Here is a 26,119-nt window from a genome sequence, read left to right as displayed (position 1 = left end):
ATGTGCAAGTTGTCCAGCAAACAGCAGACCCCTGGCACTGAGGAGGAGGCATATCGGGCTCTCATGTAAAGTTTTCTTCGCTACGTCCCATCAAAATAGTGCGAGCCCAGAGGCAGTGCATACTTGATGAGAAAGGTGAACGGTACGTGGACGGCCTCAACAATGTTACCCACGCTCTGAGGCCAATGACCTAGCCTTACGCCTGGCTCGGCAGTACGGAGGCCACCAAGATGTGATCACTCTCAACCATGCACACCATGGTCACCGATCATCTTTAATTGAAAACAGTCCTCACAAATTTCGAAAGAATGTTTAGAAAGAATTTGTATATGTTGCACCAAATCCAGACACTTACAGAGGGAAAAGAGAAGACCCTGCAGTCCCAACCACTGCTTATGCAGATGAGGTGAAGAAAATTATTAAAGAAGCTCACAAATGTGGAAGGAAGATACGTCCACAGAGCAGGGGGTGTGTTTATAGTTGATGAAGTTCAAGTAGGCTTTGGCCGAGTTGGGAAACATTTCTGGAGCTTCCAAATGCATGATGAAGACTTTGTTCCAGACACTGTCACAACGGGAAAAACAATGGGCAATGGTACGTATGGTAACAAGAAATCGCAGAAGCTTTCAGCAGCTCTGGGATGGGGTATTTCAATACATATGGGGGAAATCCAGTATCTTGTGCTGTTGATCTGGCCATGTTGGATATAACTGAAAATGAAGACCTTCAAGGAAAGCCACACAAGTAGGGAATTATTTTACCAAGTTACTGAACAAAGAGAAAGCTAAACACACTCTGATAGGAGATATCAGAGGTGTTGCCTTTTTACTGGAATTGACTTAGCCAAAGACCAGCAGAAAAGGACCCCCGCCACAGATGAAGCTCAACACATCATCTACAAGATGAAAGAAAAGTGAGGGCAGGGCTTCTCAGTGCTGACGGACCTCATAGAAATGTGCTTAAAATAAAACCGTCAATGTGCTTCACCGAAGAAGATGCAGAGTCTGTGGTGGACCAACTTGCTGAGGCCCTAACAGCTTTAGAAGCAGCCACAGGAAGCAAAATTGAAAGTGTGATCTCAGGGAATTCTCCATGCAAAACCAAGGTACCTAATGAAGCACACTCAGAATTGCTCAGCATTGACTCCAAAGAAAATTCCAGCAGAAAAAGAAATGGATTGTGCACAGATAAACGTTCGCTGCTCAGTAAGAGGCTCGAGACATGAAAGGAGAACAAGATAAATGTCCAGAGGTACTGAAAATGAGTGGGTGTGTCTCTTCTGTTAATAACTCTGTCCCACCCAGTAAAGGTGGAATTTTCATTCTGTTTAGGTTGTAAATAAAAAGGTCAATGGTTGATAAGGATAAACCAAATGATAATCAAACCGTGTCAAGATTATTAGTTCAGCCTCTAGCTTGTTAATTCCTGACCTGAGATTGTTGAACATAATTTATTCTACTACATCCAAACTTGCAATTTAACAGTAAAGTTGGAGGATTACTTCTCATGTTTTAATGTTTGAAATCAGAGAGCAAAGTGCAGTAGAATTCTTAATTTGGGGGACTTGGTTCCTTAAAATGTAAATTCTATAATGATCTAATATATGAGTCTGTGTATAGATTTTAATAAAACAATGATGTAAACCAAAAAAAAGAAATAATAACCACCTGAAAATAATCACAAAATTTGTGAAAACAGGAGGGATGCTGATAGTGGTGGTGACTAATCCTATTAGATGTAGAAATTGTGTTCCAAAATTACAATTATACTTAAAACAGTTGAGTACTGGCCCATGGGATATATAGATCAAGAGGAATGTGAGAATCCAGAACGATCCAAACGTGTATGAAAATGTCAATTATAAACAAGGTGATTTTACAAGTAAACAGGAAAACAAAGGATGAATTCATAGATGGTTGGGACAGGACAGGTACCTGGGAAAAAATAAAGGTGAAATCCTGTCTTATTCTTGATGAAAATGTAAATTACAGATAATCAGAAGTTTTAAGTATAAAATATGAAACCATGAATAAAACACCTTGTTCATTTGTGTGAAAAAGACCAACAATCCAACAGAAAGAGCCAAAGCACACAAATGAGCTTACATAAAAAATGCAAATGGCTAAAAAATATATGAAGAGACTCTAATCCACAGTGCTAAAAAAAGAAGTGAGAGCTGAAATGGGACATCAATGTTTACCCCGTCACATTTGAAAGAGGGGAAGGAGGCACTTCCTGCCTGACGAGTGCATGGACCAGGGTCTCCGGATCTCTGCTGTACCATTTGGCCATCTATGAAAATGAGATATGAACCTGTGCAGCAATGGCACAGCCAGTAATTTATCCTCCAGATACTTCCAACGTGCAAATGTGCACCTGTAAGGATACTCATTCCAACCCTGGCTGTCACGGCAAAAGACAGGAGAATACTCATGTGCTAATCAAGCCGAGATTGATTAATATATTAAGGTACAACCAATCAGTGGGTATGAATATAATAAACATAAAGTAATGACAATAATCACAAGTTTTGAGCACTTAGCCCTGGGCACTAGCTGAACCACCTCTCATGGATTATCTTGTTTAGCCCTGGGGTACACAGAGTGATTTGTCTTGATTCAGATTTGGCCTTAATCTTAATCCACATTCCCGTGGGTGTGAAACCATTGTAAGCAGGTTATTTGAATATGGGGATTCATATCTGAACAGAATCTTCAAAGGTCCTACTAGGGTTTGGCCAACGTACCTGGGTGGACCTTACTCCTATTACTCCAGGTCTTACAAAAAGAAGAACCTGGAAGTCAGTGGGAGAAGGCCACCAGAGATGACCAAAGACATTGCCATGGGACAGAAAAGCCAAGGAATCCAAGGACTGCCACAAGCACATCAGAATGCAACCAACCCAAGAGGAAGCAAGAGTTCTAGGCCTCCCAAGCCATACGACAATAAACTCCAGGTGTTTAGCCAATCTATTGGACGGTATTTGCCCTAACAGTCTGCCAGAGTAGGACAAGCCCTCAAAACAGCTCTGTGAGTTTCAACTGTCGTCCCCATTAGTGGAAGAAGAAACCATATGATTCACGGACTTGCTGCAGAGGCTAAATCTGTGCATAAAGATGAAGAAAGACGGCAAAAACAGACTCAAAATGGAAAGCATAGTGAGAACTGAATGTACATAACATGCCTCTCTCTTCCATTCCACCTCCCTCAATTCTAACTATTCCAAGTTTCAGAATCACTGGCAGTTACACAAGAGACACTGGTGTAACTCATTTTGGGGAGGGAAACAGGATCTGCTCTCTATGAGCTGTTTTGGCAAATTCAGGCATTTCTTTCCAATTTAAAAAAAATCCCAGTTTAATTTTTGTTTAAATAAAGTAAAACAAAATAAGTCACCGTGGAAATTCTATGATGAATGAGATTCTCTAGCTATTTATGATTATAAAATATTGATGAGAAATATAACTTGAAATGTCTGTTGTACAGAATGAGATGTAACTGCATTCATATTTCCTTTCCCCTTCCCAGTATATTTCAAACCAAGAGAGTTGGAACATTCTATTTCCTGAATATCTTCCAACTGCCATCTTTACACAGAGGGTACAATTAAATGACGTCTGATTTCTTCAATATGAAGAATAAGGATTTTGAAGCAACATTTATGTTGCAGCATTAATGTTGAATTTATAAAAGCAATTTAAACCCCTCCTAATGTTATCATAAAAGGCATATAATTGCTATTTGTTATTTCTGTAAAATTAAAGCCTTTGCCACTTCCAACCTTACCCTTTTAAAAGAAAGTAGTTCATTGAAAGAACTAGTTGAACAATCTTATCACCAGCACGACTTATTTTTCAAACCCCTATTAAAAAGGACATTTTCCAAGACATTGTTTTACCAAATTGAAACTCCTAAACTCATAAATCATGGTGGTTTCCAGGCTTTTCTTTCAGACTTTTTTATTTTCACAGCCAGAAGCCCTAAACTAATCAATCATGGAATAATGTCAGGGGTAATTACTGTGGGGTTGAGTTGCTTTTTCTGTTTCTCTAGGCTGCAGGTGTGCTTTGAATTTGGCATTTTAAAGAGCATTTAGCCTCAACAACCAACCAGAGCCTGGGAACCTGTCTCTTAGTTATCAGTGCAAAAACATGCATGAGTGTACACATCAGTGACACAACCCCCAAAACCCACAACACGCTCCAGACATGCTCTCCATGATGCAAAGCTCCCTGCAACTTCATCCCACTTTTCCTTAGGCTTTCCAGTATTCTTAAGCAGCTGGAGACGAAAGCGACAGGAGGGAAATGTGACCCAAAGGAAAAGAATAAATGCAAAAAAAAAAAAAAAGAATAAAAGAAATAAAATTCAGGTATGCTCCAGCCCACCCATCTCTTCCTTGTCTTACCTTCTCCCCATTTTGCACTTAGAGACTGAAGGATCCCTAAATGGGAGGATGGACTGCTGTCCCAGGTGCCAGATGATTCAACCAGTGAGGAGAAGCAGAGATAATTATCAGTTTTGTGAGCTGAGCACGTCCCTTACAGGTGATCTTTACGTTTCTAGAACATTCCTTTTAATCTTTGAATCTTCTCCTTATGAATTCCTAGGGGACATAATCATTCTCCCTGTCTTCTTATGTCCTTCCAGACCTACTCTTGCAGCTGCTTTCTTGAGGCTCACAGATCTGGTGTGAAGACTGGCTGAACTACCTTAATTCACATTAAGAGCTGCTGACGTCTCTGGGCTCATATCTTTGTCCACAAAAACAAGCATGAGATACTCACTATCAAATCCTCCAGAACTGTGCTTTTATGTCAAATCTTCCTTCCCATTGCAAAACCCATAACCCTGCTATGTCTGTCCCTAACACAGCTTTGTGACTGTGCAGCTGGAGTGAATCATAGAATGAGAGAAGCAGGAGGGACAGAGAGACCCACCAGCCCAGAGAAAACTGCCTCCACTGATCATCTACCGGCAATTTCCCACCTGCAAACCAGCTGTTAGAGATCTGCTTATAAAGAATCCTCAAAAGGAATAAGGAAGCCAAAGAGAGACCAATTTGTTTTCCCTCTCCTCTCCCCATCACTTTTGTATTGCATTTTTCTTCTTGTCGCTGTCAATATGTGTCTAGGGTAGAGGAACTTGCAAGGGATTCCTTTCCTGTTCCAGTTCTCTTTCCACCCTCGTAGAGGACATCTTTCCTCTATTCCAGTGGTTCTCAATGTGTGCGTGGGGTGTCCTTAGCAGCTAGTGGAGAAAGACAGGGATGCTGCTAAGCACTCTACTGTACACATAACAATCCCACCACGAAGAGTGATCCAGCCCCAAATAGTAATAATGCCCAAGCTGAGGAACCCTGCTCTACCCTATTCTATCCCATGTATTTTTCCTGAATGTTTTAGAGTCAAAGAGCTTTAGAGTTACAGTAAAATTTAGAAATGCTCTAGTACAGCCATCACTTCCTTGCCCTACCTTCTCCCCATGTCATACAGAAATTGAGCCCCCAGAAGGTTCTGGTATGTTGGAAAAGCCCAACCTTTAGAGTCAGACTGATGTATGGACAAATCCTAGCTCTGCCATCTATTATGTTCGAATGTGGGCAGGAATGACTACTCAGCATCTCAGTCTCCTCAAATGCAAGATGGAGATAAGGAGACCTCAAAGGATATTAATGCAAATCCACTTGGATTGAGCTTCAACTTTCAAGCCTGGAAGTTGACACATGTTCATTCTTTTTCTCCACCAGTCTGCAGTTTTTCACTTGTCCTTCTCTCTCAAGAGGTTGTTTCCATTTCTCTTCCAAGCCTTCTAACAACCCATCCGGGAGCTATCCCTGACACCAGCCACACTCGTTGACTCCTATGAACAACTTCTGGGCAGGAGCCAGGTCTCCTTTCTCTGTCATTCCCCAGAGCCACTGGCACCCAGAACCCAGCACCAAGCAGCATGTGGGCATGAACTGAGATCACTAAACATAGAGGCCACGGCTGAAAAGGGGCAGGGCCAATACTTAGGAGATCACTTTCCTTTGTCCCTTTTAGCCATTTCCATATTTGTTCCCTAGGAAAGGGTTGGCTTCTTCAAGAACAACATCACTGTCGTCATCCATCATCACGGCCACCATCCACTGGTGTTTTTGTAAAGTGTCTGCTGGCCAGCCCCTGACAAGGTTTACAAAGAAAGGAGGGGATGATGTCATTGGCTGGAGAGAAATACTTGAAGTTCTGGAAATTTTAACTATTGGAGGAAACATACAATCTTAAATAATGGCCCTGAAGTAACGGCCTCACCTTCTCTGTGGTTTCTCCTTTGGGAGGTGGAGTTGCTGAGCTTATTGTAGTAAAAGATGTGAACGGAAAATGGAGGGCTGGTTTTCACCTGGATGGGAGAGGGAAGGAGCACGAGAGGGCTTACAACCAGCAGCCGACCCAATCAAACACGCAACCTCTGAAGGCTCAAGCCCTTGCCCAGATGCTTTAATATTTAGTTGCTGTGCCACCGTAAAGCTCACAGTCGGTGTCCAAAGAGATGCATCAGGTATGCACACAAACTGCTACTCCTTATGCATTGGCTTGCAGATCATAGAGCGCCCAAATGGGCCGCAGGCGTATCAAAATATTTACCAAAATATATGCCAAGTCTGGCACTACGTAAAAGTCTGGTGAGGAGGGTTTGGGTGGGAAAAGGGTTGAGTTTTGCATAAATGAGGATATAAGAGCAAGGAGTGGCGGGCCGCGGTGGCTCAGCGGGCAAAGTGCTTGCCTGCTATGCCGGAGGACCTCGGTTCGATTCCCGGCCCCAGCCCATGTAACAAATACGGAGAAACAGAATACAATAAAACAAGAAAATGTTTAAAGATGTTTCCCTTCCTTCCTTCCTTCCTTCCTTCTATCCTTCCTTCCTTCTCTCTGTCTTTCCTTTAAAAAAAAAAAAAAAAAAAAAAAGAGCAAGGAGTGCAAGAAGATGCTCCCAAGAACTCCACACACTGTGTCTGGGTGGGCAAACCCCTCTGGAGGAAGCTGAATATTATCCCCCCTTTCACTTTCCTTCCCACCATTATTTTTATATGTAAAGAATTTGAGGCATGGAAGACTTTAATTAGATAAACTAGACACTGAATACAAGTCACCGATAAATGACAAGTTTATTGAACATATACATATCCCATAAGAGGCTGAACAGTCATGGGATTTTCCATGCAGCTTGGCTTGTCCGGAATGTGTTCCTTAACTTGATGATTTTAATACAGGATTTGACCAGGAGATAAAATTTGCAGGGCAGGATAATGGACATGACCAGAAATTTTTCAGGTTACCCTCTTTCTTCTTTTGGATTTAACTGGCTTTGAGCCTTTTCTCTTTGGTAATTCTAAGCAGCCCCAAGGCACTGTGCTAAAAGAAATGAAGAAAGATGGAAAGAATCCCAGAAAGTCTCTGTGGTATTTTCTCAAGAGGGAAAAATGACAAGGGGGCAATTTAGAATGGGTGCTGTCCTGAGAAGTAACTGAAGACGGGGTTCCCATCGCCAACCATGGGGGCCGCCCAGCCATGTGCTCAGAGGAGATGTGGTGCCCACCAAGGGCTTTGGGGAACTCTGACGGGGAGAGAGCCTGGCCTCAAAAACCTGTGAAAGACAACAGGTCATCACAGGCAACAGCCATTTGAAAAAGATGGGTTCTAAAAAGAAAAAAGAACTCCAGGGCTAGTGATATTTGTCTAAAAACCCTGGAATGATACCACCTGCTGATCAGGTAAACTGTGGCAAGATCAGAAAGAAGGGTGGGAGCCTTGGGGCTTTTCCACCACCACAGCCCAAGAGATGAGCACAGAACAAAACTTCCACCGACAGGCTCCTGGAGTAGAAAAGGTTGATTCTGTCGGTTTCACTGAAGGTTAAGCAGGTGAACCTTTGCTGTTGAAAATCTTTCTAACATGCAATGGTCCACCTGTCATCTCTGGCCTGTAAGACCACCAGGAACCAAATATACTTGACATTTAGAAGCTGTGACAATCTTCCCTCTACTGGATGAGCAAAGGTTTGAGAACACGATGGACCAGCCAAGCTGGGGGAGGTAGGGAATGGGGACAGGATCTCACAGACACTGTGGCAGAGTGTAACTGGGACAAACTCTACAGAGGACAATTTACCAGGATCTGTTAAACTAACAAGTGCACAATCCCTGAACTCAACAGTCCCACTTCTAGGAAATGTATCCTATAAAATAACCTCACATGTGTGTGTGGCAATGATACATGTCCACGGCTTCAGCAAAGTACTAGGGTTACTCCTTTTCAGTTTGCATTTTTATTGGACTTTTATTTTGTCTTTTTGATAAGTAATTCTAGGAATTTTAACACAAAGATAGACTCAATCAGTCAGTATTGACCACAACCAATACACCAAAGAGTTTCATTACCCAAAATAATCTCTGCCATGCTCTCCCTCTAGGGTCTTATGCACACACACACTCAAAGTTTCTATTCCATTGGTAAAGACATCAGTTTTTACATAATGTATAATATAATTCACTATAATCTTGACTTTCTGAGAAAGATGGAATGGTACAGTATGCGACCATGAGACTGGATCCTTTCACTCAACACAAGGCCTTAGAGAACCATCTAAGTTGGTTTGTGTGTCAATAACCGACCCCTCCTTTGTGCAAAGGAGGATTCGCTGAAGGACATTTGGGTTGTTCTCATTTTGTGGACATAAAGCTGCTGAGAACATTTGTGTAGAGGCTTTTGTGTGAACGTAAGTTTTCACTCCATCAGGTATACAGCCCAGAGCCATAAGTACATACACTCTTTAGAGCAGCCCTTCTCACAATGTTACACACACAGACCATTGGCAGATCTGGCTAAAATGCAAATTCCAACACTAAGGGATGGGGAAAGTCTGCATTTCTGAAAGCTCCCAGGTAAGGCTGATACTGATGGTCTACAGACCAGACCATAACTGAGGTCTTAGATAGTGTCCAGGACGATGGCACTTGTCCCCAGAGTGCTCCTCTGTATTTGGGCAAGCGGGTTAAAAGCCAGCAGCCCTTACTGGGCCCTTTGGTCAACAAAGCCCATTAAAAAGAAACTTTTTTTCCTTTAAATTTGGAAGATTTAAGTGAAGCATGCATTTAGCATCATTAGCCTGTTCTAGTCATCTAAGTCACCCACCTGAGCCCTGTGGACTTTTGAGTTTATGTCCCCTGCCAAGTCTCAACTCTGTACAGAAGAACTAATTTCTGAGGCACAACATTTACAATCGGGCACATCAAGCACAAAGATTTAAGAGTAGCGCTGTCTCTGCACAGTGAGCTTTTTCCAGAGGCCATTTAAATGGAGACAACCTCAACTACAAGGTTTGGCAAAGCAAGAAAGAAAAGAAGGGGGGTAGGGGGATGGCTTACAAAATGTCAATTTAAATAGAGCCAGCAATGCCTCCCCCCACCCCCTCCATTTGCGGAGAGTGTGCCCACAGGAAATGGACTAACTCCAGCCTGAAAGAGGCGACATGCGCTTGGAAAGCCAAAGCGGAAAGAATGCAAGTAGATTTCATGGTTTCCTGACCACCAGGGAAGAGAAGGAACCACCAGCATCAGCACTGCAGGAAGAAAGTGATGGCTGTGTGAGGGCCATGCAGGGATGGGCGCCTGTTTGGGGTTCAATTATGTTCCACAAAGAGACATGCTCAAGTCCTAATCTTCCATCCCTTGAATGTGGCCTTAACTGGAAATAGGGTCTTAGAAGATACAATCAGTTGAACTAAGGCCAAACTGGATTGGGGGGGCTCTAATGAGGTATGACCAGTATCCTTATAGGAAGAGGAAAACTGAGACATGAGAGAGAGGGCCCTGTGACACTGGAAGCAGAGAGTAAAGCGATGCAGCTACAAGCCAAGGACTGCCAAGGACTGCTGGCCACCACCAAAAGCTAGAAAAGGTAAGGAAGGGTTCTCCCCACAGGTTTCAGAGGAGGCATGGCCCTGTCAACACCTTAAGTTTGGATCTCTGGTCTCCAGGAGAAGGAATCCATTTCTCTTGTCGTAAGCCACCCAGTTGGTGGCACTTTGCTATTATAGCCCCAGGAAATTAAGACGTAACCTGATGAAGAAGAGTTAAAGGAACTAAAAAGAAATCCACACAAATCAGTCAAGAACTCAATAGGAGGTACAACAGCTTGAGCTGAGACAACGAGGTAGAACATTCCAAGCAGAGAAGCATCCAAATGGTCCCTTTTCTGAACCACATGTCATCTGTGGAACTACATGCTGCACATGGGGTGTAACTCCACCTACAATCAGATGTAGACTGCACATAAAAGCATGGAAATCTGTGCTTTCCAGGAAGCTGGGTCATTTTCAGGAATATTTTGACTATACCTAAGTTTAGTTGCATGGGCTGACTTTAGAATCTCTTGTGGACAATGTAACTATGCTGCATGAAACACCATACTGGGGAGTTGACGCTGAGGCCCCCTTCACACATTTTCTGGAATGATCTCTTTTCTGGGTGAAACATTCGAGAATTTATTTTCTATTTACTATGATGCCCTGGAGGCTGGAATTATCAGAAACCTATTCATTTTTCAACTTTTGATAGCAGAAGAGTACCTTATGCTTCAGTTTCCTCACCTGGAAATGGGAACAAAAATAAGAAGCACCTTCTCCTTAAGGTTCCTATGCACAAGGCCAGGCACACTGCATGTACCAGAGAAGTCTCGTGCTCCATTATGGTCATGCCTGTGATCTAGGCTAGCAGAAATAACTAAATGCTCCGAGAATCGGCAGGTGAGAAGATACGAGTGCCGTCTATCTCACATGCCAGGGCTGCGGCGACAAATGTCACACACTGGTTTGCCTGAACAAAGGGAATGTATTGGCTCTCTGTTTTGGAGGCTGGAAGTCCAACATAAAGGTGTCAGCAAGGCCATGCTTCTCCCAAAGTCTGCACTGTCGCTCTGGCTTCTACTTCTGGACCTACTTCCATGTCCGAGTTCCTTTGCTTATGAGACCTTCCGTGACACTGGGTGAAGGCCCGCCCTCATTCAGCTCAGCCTCACCTTAAATCATAATTGCATCTTCAAGGATCCTGTCTAAAGGCCATGTCATCTGTGGGGGGCACGCGCAGGTCCCCTACACCACCTGCTCCTCTTCCCCACTGTTTTAGGCCAGTCGCCGCCCTCTCCTTCCCGTGTTCCAACCACGCTCGGAGTCAAACACTGACCGGGTCCACACACCGTCTGTCCCAGCTGTGAAGTCGAGTTAGCCGCCCCTGGAGGGGCCTTTGCTTGGAAACTTCTTAGTAAAGTGCCGCCTCGTGGAGGGCCAGGGCGCCTCCGATGCCAGGGACAGGCACCTGGCATGCAGCCCGCAGGCTGTGCCCTGACCTGAATGCAGCAGCCACAGGTGGTGCCTGGCCAGGGGAGGGAAACCGCTGCCCATTCTCTGGGCTCAGGGTTTGGCCCCGCTAGGAAGAGTCGAATTCCAAGTGTTTGGGTCCCGGGCCCGCCCTCCTGACCTGGCTGACCTGGGCTCTCACGGGCTGGGCTGACCCAGCACAGCCACCCAGACACCGGGTCCTGGAATTCACGGACAGGGGCACGGTTTGGGGGAACAAACTATGGCAGGGGATCGCCTCAGCCCTGAGCTCTGAAAATTACAAGTATAAATGAAAACTTGTGATTAAATTCCTTTTTCGGGTAATGTGGTTTCTGGTCCTCTACTTTCATTACTTTCTTTGGGGGGAGGCAGGATTCCTTTTTCTTTCCTTTGTGATAAAAAAAAAAGCAAAAACCCAAGATGTTCAGAGAATATATATGGTCTCAATCCTTCTTCCCCTCATAAAAAGGGTACTTAGAATAAATATTCAAAGGGCTGCGTGTAATACTCTCATATAAGCATTTAATTAATATCACCATATTAAATAGTGTTGGGTCTTCAAAAGCCTTAACGATGCGGACTTTGAAGACCCTCAGAATCCTTCTCCCTGTGCTCCAGCGTATGTGACACAAACTGAAGTGCGCGCACACACACATGCCCACTGCCAAAGTGAGCACACACACACACGCCCACTGCTGAAGTGCACACACACAGGCCCACTGCTGAAGCACACACACTGCTGAAGTGTGCACACCACACACACACACACACACACATTGATGTTTACAGTGCACCTGCCACGAAACCTGTGGTGACTCAGGCTCAGCTGAGCCACCAGAGGAACTCTGGACCTTCACCCACCCACCTCCCCAGCAGGGGAGTCAGGGCAGGGGGGACAAACCTCAGCAGGGGCGGGGGCACTTCAGCACAATCCTCTGCTCCGGGGACCCAGGTACGCAGGTGAGTCAGAGGCAAGGCTCGCAGGGCTCCTGGAACCCCCCTTTCCCCAGCTGTCTTTCTCCCTCCTCCACCACATTGAGCTTTTCCCCATCTCTCAGAGTGGAAGTCCCTTCAGACGTTCCGTGATATCATCATCCACCCCAGTAAGGGGAAAGGGATGTATTATCCTTGGCTAACATTGTTTTTTGCAGGGAATTAATTAATGGGAAACATTCTAGAAAAATTCCACATATAAATGCAGCAGAGGCACGTACAGTCCTTCGGGTGGCATCTCTGAGTCCTGCATCCCAGAAAACCATGCCTTTTCTCTTCATCCAGCCTGGTGGGTGTGGGCCCATCGCAAGTTGGATCTCTGGAAGATGTTACCTCACTTAAGGTGAGGCCCAAGTGGAGCAGGCTGGACTTTCATCTGGATGAGTGGGGTCCTTTAGAGCAGGATGAAGGGCAGACAGAAAACCCCGGGGAGAAGCCCGAAGCCAATGGAGGAACCCAGAAGAGAGTAGAGAAAATGCCACCATGTGCACTGCCACGTGACAGGAGAGCCGAGACCCAAGGATGGGTGGCAGCCAGGCCAGACCAAGTCCCACAGGCTGCAGGGGAAGAGGTGGCCTGACCAACACCTTGATTTCAGACTTGCCCTAGCCTCAAACCATGAGCCAATAAAGTCCTGTTATTAAGGTAGCCCATTGTACAGGATTTGTTTTAGAAGCTATGGAACTAAGATGTCTCACAGTATGTTTACTTAGGCAGCTGAGAATTCTGTATAATTCAGTATAAAGTTCAGTTTAAATTAAATGGTAACCGAACAAAACAGAATACAAAACACATTTCTGTTTGGATGTGGAAACTAGAGAAAGGGTGCCGTGGGAGGTTATTGAAAGAAATAGGGAAAGGGAGCAATTTTGCTTTGGAAGGGGAAAAATGACAACTTTTTGGACCTGCTGGGTCAGGTCAGTTAGATAACTGTAAATCATGACAATATGTTAGCCCCTTCCTTAAACTACTTCCCCTAACTGGTTTGCCAGATAACACTTTCCATTTCTTTTGTCAAATCCCCTGACTTATATCTTGGTCAAGACGTGCTCTTTACTAAGAGTCAGTTGTTTGTTCCAAACCTGTTTATGCTAGTTCTGTTCGTTAGTGTAATTATGTTATTTAGTAAACTATTTGAGAATGTGGTGACATCTGACTGCTAAGGAAAAGAAGGACATTTCTATACTAAGCTGACTGCTTTAGGAAGATAAAATAAAAGTGGGTCATGCAAAAAAATGTGTGAAAACAACTGTAAAATACTGGGGGGAGTGTTCTAGTTTTCTAGCTGCCAGAATGCAACACACCAGAGATGGATTGGCTTTTAATAAAAGGGGATTTATTTTGTTAGTTCTTCAGAGGAAAGGCAGCTAACTTTCAACTGAGGTTCTTCCTTACGTGGGAAGGCTCAGGGCAATCTCTGCTGGCCTTCTCTCCAGGCCTCTGGGTTCCAACAACTTTCCCCAGGGTGATTCCTTTCTGCATCTCCAAAGGCCTGGGCTGAGCTGCGAGTGCTGAGATGAGGTATGCTGAGCTGCTTGGGCTGTGCTATGTTGAGCTCTCTCATTTAAGCACCAGCCAATTATATCAAACATCATTCATTGCAGCAGGCACGCCTCCTAGTCGACTGCAGATGTAATCAGCAACAGATGAGGTTCACATGCCATTGGCTCATGTCCACAGCAACAAAACTAGGCACCTTCGCCTAGCCAAGTTGACACCTGAATCTAACTACCACAGGGAGGAAAAGTGAAAATCCACTAGGGCTCTGTATTTCTCAAGCGTCTACCAGTTTTTGCTTCATTTTAAGGAAATCCATGCTCAGAAATTGCGGATGATGCATTTTGGTCATGGTTTTTTCTAAGAAAGATATTGTGTTGTTCCAATTGGTAAATCTCCACACAATTAAAAATCTGCACAGCAATGCACATTGTAAACTAAAATAAAATGTGTAAAGTATGAAACTTTTCAATGATTTCTTGATTTAAACCAATCTTTTCACCTGATTCTTCTCACTACATAGACAAGGAATTCTCCTCTGAACCCATCAACAATCACCAACGCCCTCACTTATTGAACACTTATTATGTGCCAAGGAATGTGCTAAGAATTTCACAATATTATCTTCTTTGTTTCCTTCAATGGCCCCACAAAGTAGACATTATTGTACCCATCCTTCACAGGGATAAATCGAAGCACAGGGGAAAGGCGCAATTTAACCAAAGCCCCCCACACAACCAGGTGGGACATGCAAGGGTCTCACCAGGACGTCCTGATTTACAAAAGGTGCTGGACTTAGTGCCCCAGAGACCAAGCCTCAGCTCCTAAGTGTCGGACTTATCTACAAAGAAGGCTCCACCATTTTTAGCTGAACTGAGTAGACAGTACAAAACCCCCAATAGAGAAAGTGTAAAGGAAACACATGCAGTCACAGCAACATTTTACAATTCATTCCAGAAAAGCCTAGAATTTCTCCATCTAGCTGGAGCAGGATTTCAGACTCCAGAAGCCTTCTAGGTCACCTAAACCTAAAAGAATGCTAGCCAAAACCACCAGGTGGTTAAGTGAGAGGGGAAACCAATGGAACAGAACGAATTGTGCAATAAAATATCCAGAATATCTGAAGGATGGAGAAATGGAGTGCAAAAGGAATTAAACCAAACCCTGCTCCATGAATGAGGAGAGCCTTTGCTCTGAACTGCTGGGCAGCGCTGCTGAGATACCTGGGGGAGGCCCTGTGCACACGAAAATCCTGCCACAGCTTCGACGTAGCCACATGCAGACACGAGCTAATTATAGGTCACCAGGTGCAAAGGTGACCTCAAGAAGGACGTGGAGAATGGAGAGCAAACACAACCACTTCCCAGACCAGAGTCAAGAACATCACAGGCTCTTACACTGAAGTAGATCTGGCAGCAGAGATTTTAGAAGATGTAATAACAAAGGAGATAGCTTGTACTTGCTTCCCCCAAAAGACGGGAAAAGTGTTTTTGTGTGTGAACAGCTTGTCAGAACATCAAAACGTCTAATCAACGAGTGAGACACTTAAACATGCCACATGCTTCCTGCCTCCGTCACAAGGTGACATGAGAGCTCAGCAAACTGCCAGGAAGACTACACAGGCTCAGGGCACAGAGATGATGCTGCCTCCCCCTCCCCTGTTTTTCAACCCAAGCTCATCAGTACCACAAGTGGAAAGGTCTCACACATATGCACACGTGTGCACACACATGTACTCTTACCACGCAACATCTGCCTGAGAAAATGTTAGTTCTCAACTTTGGCTGCACATTAGATTCACTTAGATGTAACATTCAAAAAGAAAAAAAAATCCCATGCTCAGGCTGCACCCCAGACCTGTTAAAACTCAGGCTGGGCGGGCCGCGGTGGCTCAGCGGGCAAAGTGCTTGCCTGCTATGCCGGAGGACCTCGGTTCGATTCCCGGCCCCAGCCCATGTAACAAAAACGGAGAAACAGAATACAATAAAACAAGAAAATGTTTAAAAATGTTTCCCTTTCTTCCTTCCTTCCTTCCTTCTATCCTTCCTTCCTTCTCTCTGTCTTTCCTTTAAAAAAAAAAAAAAAAAAAAAAAAAAAAAAAAAAAAAACTCAGGCTGTGGGACCCTACATCAGGCCTGTCAATGTCCCCAGGTGATTTCAATGGGCAACTGCAGATGTCCAGCGCTGGAGATTCCCAGGACATTTTCCAGTGCCCATTGATCCTATAGGCTGTCCCATACAGGTAGGGCAGGTTCCAACTCAATCCTCCTTGCTCAGGAGTTCATATATTTGGGTATATCCCATGTGGGACATGACTCCCAGGGGTATAAATCTCCCTGACAACATGGGGCAGGACTCCCGGGGATGAGCCAGGACCCAGCATCCTGGGATTGAGAAAACCTTCTTGACCAAAAGGGGCAAGAGGGAAATGAGACAAAATAAAGTGAGTGGCTGAGAGATTTCAAACAGGGTCGAGAGGTTATCCTGGAGGTTGTTCTTACACATTACATAGATATCCCTTTTCATAGTTTACGGTGTGTTGGAGGGAAGTGCCTGAAACTGCTGAGATGTGTTCCCGTAGCCTTGATTCTTGAAGATGATTGTGTAACGATACAGCTTTTACAGTGTGACTGTGTCTGATGCTTCTTTCATCCAGGGTATGGACAGATGAGTAAAAGAATAAGGATGAAAATTTTAAAAAGAAAAGTAAAAAAGGACCAATTAAAAAAATTGGGGGATGCATCAGCATCACCCGGGTGGCCTGTGGGCACCCTGGGCCCCACCTGGGTGTCTCTGCCTCAGTGGTCTCGGGTGGGAGGAGCATCTCTGCATCTGTCAGGCCCTCAGAGGCGCTGCCCCGGGCTACCAGGGGGCACAAGCCTTGAGAACAGTCGTTCCAGGGCATCAGGTCACGTGAGCTGCCCCCGAAACTGTGTCTGAGACTCAAATGGGGAAGGACAACTGCTTTAACAGCCTTCCCGGGCAGGACACTGTTTCTCTGACTTGTCCCCAGGAAGGAGTGGAGAGGCCCCGGCCTGCCCCGAGGTGGTCGCTGTCCCTCCTGGGACATCCTGCCAGCCGGCTGTCTCCCGGGGGCCCGGCCCACTTCCTCAATGCACTGTCAACCTCAGTCCTTCTGAGTCAGTCCCTGGGGAGCTGAGGTGTCCTCTGAAAGGCCAGACCCCCAGCTGGCCCTCCACCGAGGTCCCCAGGCCCCAGGGGAGTAACGAGAAGCTCTGCACCTGCTGCTTCTGCTTCTTTGCAAATAACCCCATTCTTTCTCCAGCCATCCTCTGGAGAACCCAAGGCCTCAGGGCTCTCTACACCCACAGCACAGAGGAAGAGGAGAGCAGGGAAGGGGGCAGGGGTGTGGGAGAGAGGAAGAGAAGAAGGGAGGGAGGAAGGAAAAAGAAAAGAGAGAAGAAGGAAAAGAAAAGAAGGAAAGTAGAAAGGGAGGGGAGAGAAGAGAAGAAAAGGAGGAACAAGGAAAGGAAGGAAGCAAGATGGGAAGGAAACAGAAGGAAGGAAGGAAAGAAAAAGCAAAGGAGGGAGGGAGGGAGAAAAAGAAAAGAAAGGAGGAAAGAGGGAGGGAAAGGAAGTAAAGGAAGGAAGGAGGAAGGAAAGAAAGGCAGAAAGAGGAGGAAGAACGGGAAGAGAAGAAGAAAAGAGAAAGCTTCCCCTGGCTCTCTCCTGGTTCTGGCTTGCTTAACATCTCATGAGGACATCTGCTGGGCTCCACGCATCTCCAAACGGCATCTGTGCCAGCTCTGCTCTGAGGTGTCTGTTGGCGCTCTCTCTTTCAGCTCTGAGGTGTCTGTCGTTTCTGACTCTCTCTAAACTGCTTCCTCTTTTAAAAGATTCCAGTAATCTAATCAAGACCCACCCTGAATGGGCAGAGTCACACCTCCAACTAACCAAAAGGTCAGGCCCACAACTGGGCATGCCACACCTCCGTGGAGACAACCTAATCAAAAGTTACTGCTCTACAGTATTGAGTCAGGATTAAAAGAAACAGCTGCCTCCACAAGATTGAGTCAGGATTAAACCACGGCTTTTCTGGGGTACAGAATATTTTCAAACCTGCACAGGTGGAGGTCCCTCCCCACTGCGTGTCTGAAAATCAAGGCGCCTACAAACCTGGGCAAGGTGGGGAGAACTTCCCACTAACTCCCTTCTGTCAGGTGTTTTGAGGACTCACGTTTACCTTTGAGGAATGGGAATTTCATCACCACAAATTGGCTTCAACACATTCCTGATCCATTCATAGTGTCTAAAGAGGCAGAAAGGGCTGCCCATGATGGAAGGTAAGTGGCAATTTAGTAAAACTGAAAATACGCGTGAAGAAGAAAAAGTCAGTCTTCTGCACATGCTGTTTCTTCACAGAGGGAAACCCAGCTGTGCTGTTATTCCCCTAGCAGCAGCCAGCCCGGGCGACAGGCTGGGTCCACCCTTTACAGGGACCGAGAGCAAGAGGTGGGGACACGAGGGGAACGGCCCACGCCTGGGCTAACTCCGACCCGAGCCCCCTCCTCCAAGCCCGAGGCCGCGGAGGCAGCAGAATCTGGAACTTGGTTCAACTATTCCCTCAAGTTCAAGAGGGTTTTGGAACCAGGTCCTGCCTCTCTGGGAAGTTCTTCAAAGCTATACTGTCTATTTCACAGTAAAACAGAAGGGGTAAAGAGGAGGAGGAGGAGGAAGAAGAGAGGAGGAGGAGAGGACAGGAGGATGTTCAAAAGGATTCCTTTAAAAGGATGTACATCACACATATTAAAACCCATCAGCAAATGCCTTCTCCTAAAGTTACTTTCAAGCCCAGGAGGGCCTCCTCAATGGACACTATAGGCTTTCATGAATGCCCAAGCAAGTGTTTTCGCAGGTATTACTGATTTGGGATATGTGATTATATAGTTTTACATGCAGGAGCCTAAACCTACCAACCGAACTAGGAGATTTCCCACCTCTGCCCTGTGGGCTGCTCCCAACTGGTGGCAGGAGCCGATCCGAGTACTTCTGTTCCTTACTGCTAGCTATGGTCAGCTTGGTCAAGAGCCGGTGTGCACAGCCACACGGGGGGAGAAAGCCCCCATACCCATGTCCTACAACCCAAGGACCACCACCACTTCCATAAATTCCACCTCGAGCAGGTCCACACCCTGGCTGCATCTCCAGGTACTTCTGATGGAAAGCTGTGTGCTCTGGAAGTCCAGAACTGGGCTGGGGACCGTTTCATGCAGCATCATGCGTCCTGGGGTCTATGTCACCAGACAAGGCGTGGCAGTGGTGACTGCCCTCTGCTCTCAGCTCTGGTCTGGGGAGGGCAGGGAGGACACAGCCAGCCACCAGGAGTGTCGAGAAAGATCCGCCAGTCCCCTTCTGAGCCCTCGTCTGCTGGAGAGTCCCTAATGGAGACTGCTTCCCTTGCAGGCCACTCACTCTTTATTGGCATCTGGACCAGAATATGGGACTCTCTCCCTCACCTGCCCTTGTTGGAAGAGGGACCCAGAGAAGTAAGCATGATGCATTCAAGCTGCACAGCAGGTACACAGCAGGGCACAGCCTCAGCCCCACATCTCTGGGTCACTTGGCATTGGAAGGGACACAGCCTCCTACTCCCTCCAGAGCCCTCTTCAGCAGAATGGGACGGACTCTCCTCAAGAGTGCCAGTGATGGACAATGTCTTCATTTCCCAGGGCTGCCGTAAACAAGGGCCACAAAATGGATGGCTCAGAACAACAGAAATGCATCCAGCCATGACCCTAGGGTCTGACATCTGTAGGGAAGAGCCCTGCTTGCCTCTTCCTAGCCTCTGCTGGTTTGCTGGCCATCCCTGAGCTTCCATCTGGGCCTCTGTCATTAGATGGCCTTCTCTCCCTGTGTCTGTCTGTCTCCTCAACTCTCTTCTGCTTATAAAGACTCTGCACTCATAACCCTCATGCCACTTGGCCTCATGCTAACTAATCACATCTTCAAATATTTTGTTTCCATCCAGGATCATATTCCAGGAACCAGGAGACAGGACCTGAGCAGATCTTTTAGGGGACAGATCTTCCACCCGTAAGAAGGGACAAAGAGGAGGCGAGACCAAAGAAGACCAGACACAGATACCCCACAGTTATCTAGAGTGTAGCCATCAACCCCATGAGGGGAAGGAGCTATCCTCTGTTGGTTTCTCAGGCTGACATCTTTTAAGAAGTAGAGGTTAGTAGGTCCTAAGAGGGTGGTGGTACAAATAGGAGTCCACTACGGAGCAGCCTCCAAGTGGGCATTTGTCATCGGGAGGGTAACCAAAAAACAAGTAAACAAAAGCCATGCTACAATGGCTGCAGGCAGGACCCTGCTGCTGCAGGCAGGACCCTCCTAAGGTCCTGACGAGCCTCTCCTGGCTTTACCAAGCTCCAGTCACTATTTCACATTGTGACTGTTGTTCCTTTTCCCTTGGTGTCACTCCTGTAAGAATTTATATTTTTCTTTTAGACATGACTCTAGATGTAAAGGTAATTAAAGTAGAGAAAGAAAGCCAGTCAAGGATCCAATTTCCAGTTTCTCTGAAGTTAGACCTCGTGACATCAGACTGACTTAGTCACATCTCCTCCAGGCATCTGGCACTGCCAGTTCCACAGAAGCAGTACGTGTCTCCCACATGGGGGAGAAGCTCACAGGCACTTCTCGAGGACAGACTCCAAATGGTAATAAGATCCTACCCTCGATGACAGGAGCCTGTATTCCTTTGTTCACATCATCAGTTTCCCAGCACAGCCCGAGAGAGAAGACGTCGGGGGCCGGATGATGGAGATAGACAGTGTCTGTAAGTAGGGGTCCTTGCCCTCCCACAGCTCACACATAACAGGAAAGTCGAAATGTCCAAACCCCTGTCTTGGAAAGCAGACTTCCAATGGAGACAGGTGTCCTGAAGGAACATCAAGTGGTACTCTGCAAAGGGGCAAGGCACAGTCTGCCCTGGCCTGGGGCTCAAGGAGGGTTAAGGGTGAAGAATGTCAGCAGACACATGGGGAGAAGGGCATGGAGTGACCTCCCCAGTTAGAGGAAAGGACACTTAACTGGAGGCCTTGGAGAGCAGCAGAAGGTGCCCGAGGAAGGGTCAATTGGGCTGAACCAGGGAAGGGTGGCTGAAGACAAGGATGGCCGGGCAGGGGAGGTGATGGGATCTGCAGTGAGAAAAGATCTCATGGGTGCCTAGATGGTTGGAGAAGAAAGAAGGTAGATGGTGAGACGTCCTTTATAAAAATGGAAGGGGCTGTTAGCTCCACAACAGCCTTACCATTGCCTATGCAGGTTGCATTCCATACATACTAAGAAGGCAACTATAAGCAGGGGCTCAAAGTGACACATGCACACCAACATCCATAGCTGCATTCTATGGATGCCGTAGTCAAAAGGTGGAGGTAGCCCAAGTGCCCATGGACAGATGGCTGGAAAAACAAAATGTGATAAATATACATGATGGAATATCTTTCCACTCTAAAAAAGAAGGAAGTTCTGAGCATGCGATGACACAGATGAAACTTGAAGACATTATGCTGAATGAAATAAATTGGACACAAAAGTACAAATGTTGTATGATTCCATTTATATGAAATAATCTAGAATAAGCAAATTCATAGAGATGGAAAATTGATTAGAGGTTACCAGATACACTAGTTTGAAACTGTTATGTGCTTCAAAAAAGCCAGGTTCTTTTTCTAATCCAATCTTATGGGGGCAGACCTATTCTCAGGGTTGAAACCATTGATTAGGTTTTTCCATGGAGATGTGGCACAACCTATTGTGGGTATGGCTTTTTGATTAGATGGAGATGTGACTTTGTCCATTCAAAGTGGGTCTTGATTAGTTTCCTGGAGTTCTTTAAAAGAGGAAACATTTCGGAGTTGCTTCAAAGCTGACAGAGATGCAGACATTTGGTGATGCTTGTAGTGTCAACAGAAAGAGCAGATGCCTAGACACAGACATTTGGAGATACTGAACCCAGCAGACGTCGCCATGTGCCTTCCATGAGATGCTAAGCAAGCCAGAACCCAGAGTTTTGCACCAGAGGAGCTAAGTTAAAGCCCACAGATGCTTAGAGAGGAAACCACTGGCATTAGAAGCTGGAGGCACTGAAACCGGGAACAAGGACCAGCAGATGCCAGCCACGTGCCTTCCCATGTGACAGGCATTGGTCTTTCTTGAGTTAAGGTATCTTTTTCTGGATGCCTTAGCTTGGACATTTTTATGGCCTTAGAACTGGAGACTTGTACCTTAATAAATCCCCTTTTTAAAAGCTGTTCCATTTCTGGTATATTGCATTCCAACAGTATTAGCAAACTAAAACACCAGGGGTTGGGGCGGTGGGGAGGAATGGGGAGTTACTGCTTAATAAGTCAAGAGTTCCTGTTTGGGGTGAATGGAAATGTTTTAGTAATGAAAGGATGGAATATCATTCTGCTCTAAATGGATGCTTGCATAATATTTTAGAAGTAATTAATACTGGTGAATGGTACTTTTAAAAATGGTTAAAATGGCAAATTTCACTTTATTTATGTTACTAGATTTTTTTTTAAGTCAATGAGAAGTGGCTTCAAGAAAAGTTCACAGTTCTGCTAGAAGCAAAACCAGAAGTCTCATCATTTTTACTCCACTTTTGTCCTATATTCCAGCTTCCTCTTTTGTACAATAAAAGGGAGACAGTCAAATACTCTGAGGCCCCATGTGGGAATGATTTTTATGATCCAATTAAAGCTCCTACATACCCTTGAAAGGAATAGTGAGAGGAGGTCAAGAGACCATGATGACAACAGCACTGAAACTATTTGTACAACGGTATGGGAATTATGAAACACAGCTTCAAATATGATCTCTACTTTATTCTCCCCAGCTGTGGAATGGAAAACTCAGAGCCCCAAAGCATGAAGTGATGGGAAGCAAGTAGCCAAGTGTGAGCCGGACCTCCCAGGCAGAATCCTTGGGACTACCTTCAATCAGGGCTGGATTCAGGCACATTAAAATGTGATAACGCAGACAACTGAAGAGCTCAATTTAATAAAGGGGAGGAAAAAAAACAAACAGCAAAACCTGCCTAGATGACCTTTTTTCCACTCCAGAACAATCTTTGTGTCAAGGGCCAGATGATGTATGAGAATATGAATTTTCAGCTCTTAAATCAAAGTGGCCACTACCCACTTTCCCTTTTGGTGGGGGTGCTGGGTGGGAAAATGCACTGCATTCAGATGCCCTCATTGGGGTTCTCGACCAACAGGGACTGAGGGAGACCACCAGGCCATGGGGTGACACTCTGGTCCTGTGTGACGGCCACAACCCATAAAGCGGGGGACCCCTTCAGTCAGCAAAGGAGAGCTGCTGCCTCCCCGGGGCCCTTCCCCCAGCTCTTCTCTGGGGGGGGGGGGGGGGGCTCTCTAAGAAAGGGCCTTATCCCAGGAGAACTTCCCCATGTATCCCAAATACCCTGCCTCTTTCCTACTCTGTTTCTTCCTGTCCTGGTATTCAGGCCACACCATTCTTCATTCCCACCGAAACTCTGCACGGTCCCTCTGGCCTTCTCTGCATGTGAAAATCCTAGATGGTGTCTCCTGGGAAAGGAAGACCCAGAGGAGAATGCATGACTTCACCTTACAGCTTCCAAAGTAGGAAATACTCAAACAAATAAATCCCTAAGCTTGTGTGCCAGGCATGGCAATCTGGGAGGAGGGTATGTGGGAACAGGCCTTGGAAGCTAATCTTCAGCATCGGGGGACTTTGAAACCAATGTCAAGTGTCATTTCCAAACGTCAGGGAAGGCTCAGCACCCATGGGTTCCAGCATGTACATGCATGGGGCCCACGGGGCTGGGTCCATAGGAACGGCGCCTTCCATTAAGACAAAACCCAGTAAATTCACACCCAAGCAACTCTGCCTTGCCCCTCTTTCCTTGTAAAGAAAACTACTTAATTTTACAGGTCTTCAGATACTTCCCACCGCAGCCAAAAAGAAATTAAAAGATGGAGCGAGTCTTCATTCTCTCCTTTCACCCAAGAGAGACTCAGCCAAAGCTTGTATTGACTCACATAATCCAACTTCTTTAACGAAGCATTAGGCCCAGTACCTGAGGTCAGTGCTTATGATTTGTCCTCAAACGTCCATCTGTCTATGTTCAGTGGAATTCAACTTAATGATATGCCTTTGTGGTTTGCCCTCCTTTTCGGAGAAGAGCCGCTAGCCAACCAGGGGCTCTCTGCAAATTTAATAATCACTGCCCTAACAGCCTTACAAGGGTACCCGTTAAATCTTGCCACCTATGTAAAGTTTACTTTAGGCCAAAAAAAAAGAAAAAAAAAGGATTATGGCAGGTGCTCCAAGATTAATTCACAGCAAAGGAAATATAACAGTCAAATGAGGCCTCCTGGCACAAGGACAAAATATACATAAACAAAATGTCGGCTTTCTACCATCGACATTACTCTCTCCTTGCCGGACCTACAAATTACAGCTGTTGATGTTTTTTGCATAACCTAAACTTTCACTCTACAGAACTCTCACTTGTCTAAATGTATTTATACTCTGGGTAATGGAGGGGCTCATTATTTACACCGGTTGTTTAAACAGTAACCAGATTGTTTGGGACTCTGCTGCGCTCGGCCAGGATGGGTTTGCCGTCTGCAGACCACACTCCGAACCCACAAGGTCAAAGGAGCCAAGTCAAACGGCAGAGGGGACACCACGATGCGAAAAAGGGTCTTTGTTAACTGCAAAGAGGCCTGCCTTGTGGGGCTTTCTTTCTGAATCCTTCAGCAATCAAACAGCAATGGGAAGTCAAAAAACAACCAACCCACAGAGCCCTAACTTGTCCCTGTCCCTGTCCCTAAGTCCAAAGCAGCCTTCTAGAAGATTCCCTCTTGCCCCCATGTCCTTGGCTGCGTGGAATCACTGCATATGAATTCAGGACCCACTGGGAAGGATCTCTGGGGTGGCCTTTCCAACTCCTCACATGCCCAAACGCCCCACTACAAGCACACTGTCCTTAGGAGGTGTTTACGGCTCCGGGAAGTAAGACTTTCCCCAAGCCAGAGCTGAGTCTTAAGAGAGGGCCCTAGGACACCAGAAATGAGCAAAGTCCACCAGCAGAAAACCAGGGAGCTAGGGACGGTGGGGTCCCACGGGCGCTGATGCTGGTCCTGCATTGTAACAAATTTTCTTTTCCAAAGGAAGAAGAAAATGGGAGAATCAGGTAAAGAAATGTTTCATCAAGAAGAAAAATGTTCAAGGAAAACAAAGTAAAAGAGACTCTGGCCAGTTTCTAACCTTGAAAAGCACCCTCTTTTCTCACCTCCCCACAATACAGAAAACCTCTCATTCACACGTCCTGGGCAAACCCTGGGGAGGAAAGTGGCTGGGAAGGTATGACAGGGCCCAGGGGGGCATAAGGCAGGAGGGGACCTCCCTGGGTTGGAATCCATGGCATTCCAACCCATCCCCAGAGGCGAGTCACCACCTCAAGAATTCCTTTTCTGGCATCTCAAACAACTCAAGGCTTCTACTTCTGTCCATAAAGCATCGCTATAAGCACTATCCCCAAAACGAACCAGCTCCTCTGGAACAGCCTTTGGAAAAACTCAACAAATTAAAAAAAAAAAAAAAAAAAGGTTGACTTCAGTCCTCAAAGGTTTACCAACACCCTCAGCAATTCAAATTCTGAGAGGTTGCCACCACTGCCTGTAATTTCTTCTCTGTAAGCTCCAAACGACACAGTATCTGCCCTTCAAAACCTGTGAATGGGTCAATGGTGGGAAGACAGCTGAACTCTCAGGAAAAGGGGACTGTGCACTTACTGGTTAATGTACATCTTCGGCCCTTACAGCATGGCTATAAAACAAAGAACATGGGCTACGGAGTGGGAAAAAAAACAAAATAAACCAAGGCTCAAACCAAGCGTCTGAGGGATGCCACCAGCTTAACTAAATTCCCTGGACACTCCATTCCTTCCCGGTGGAATGGGGTTGACACATTTGGTGACGATTTTGCACTTCCCGCAGTCAAAGGGCTGAGGTGAGAATTAACTGGTCCTGCTAAGTGTCTGGAAAAGTGTTTGCCAACCAGCACAGGCTCAGAAACGTCCCCTCCTGCCTCCTGCTAGAACAACAGGGTGTGGCTAAATGATACAGTTCTAAGGTCGGATCAATTAATAGAAGCAATTTAAAATCTTTCAGTGAATTGTGAAAGTTTATTTATATAAGGGGCTTTAAAAAAGCTCACAGTTAGACAG

At 45.8% G+C, this 26,119-nt stretch overlaps 1 pseudogene; it reads left to right on the top strand.

Moving 5' to 3' along the window:
• LOC143665687 (ethanolamine-phosphate phospho-lyase pseudogene) lies at positions 1-1,225 on the top strand (annotated as a pseudogene).
• The last annotated feature ends 24,894 nt before the right edge of the window (positions 1,226-26,119 follow it).

This window comes from Tamandua tetradactyla, chromosome 2, assembly GCF_023851605.1.
Source record: "Tamandua tetradactyla isolate mTamTet1 chromosome 2, mTamTet1.pri, whole genome shotgun sequence".
Classification (NCBI taxonomy): Eukaryota; Metazoa; Chordata; class Mammalia; order Pilosa; family Myrmecophagidae; genus Tamandua; species Tamandua tetradactyla.
Note: the sequence above shows the minus strand (reverse complement) of the source record. Positions and strands in the feature narration are given on the sequence as shown.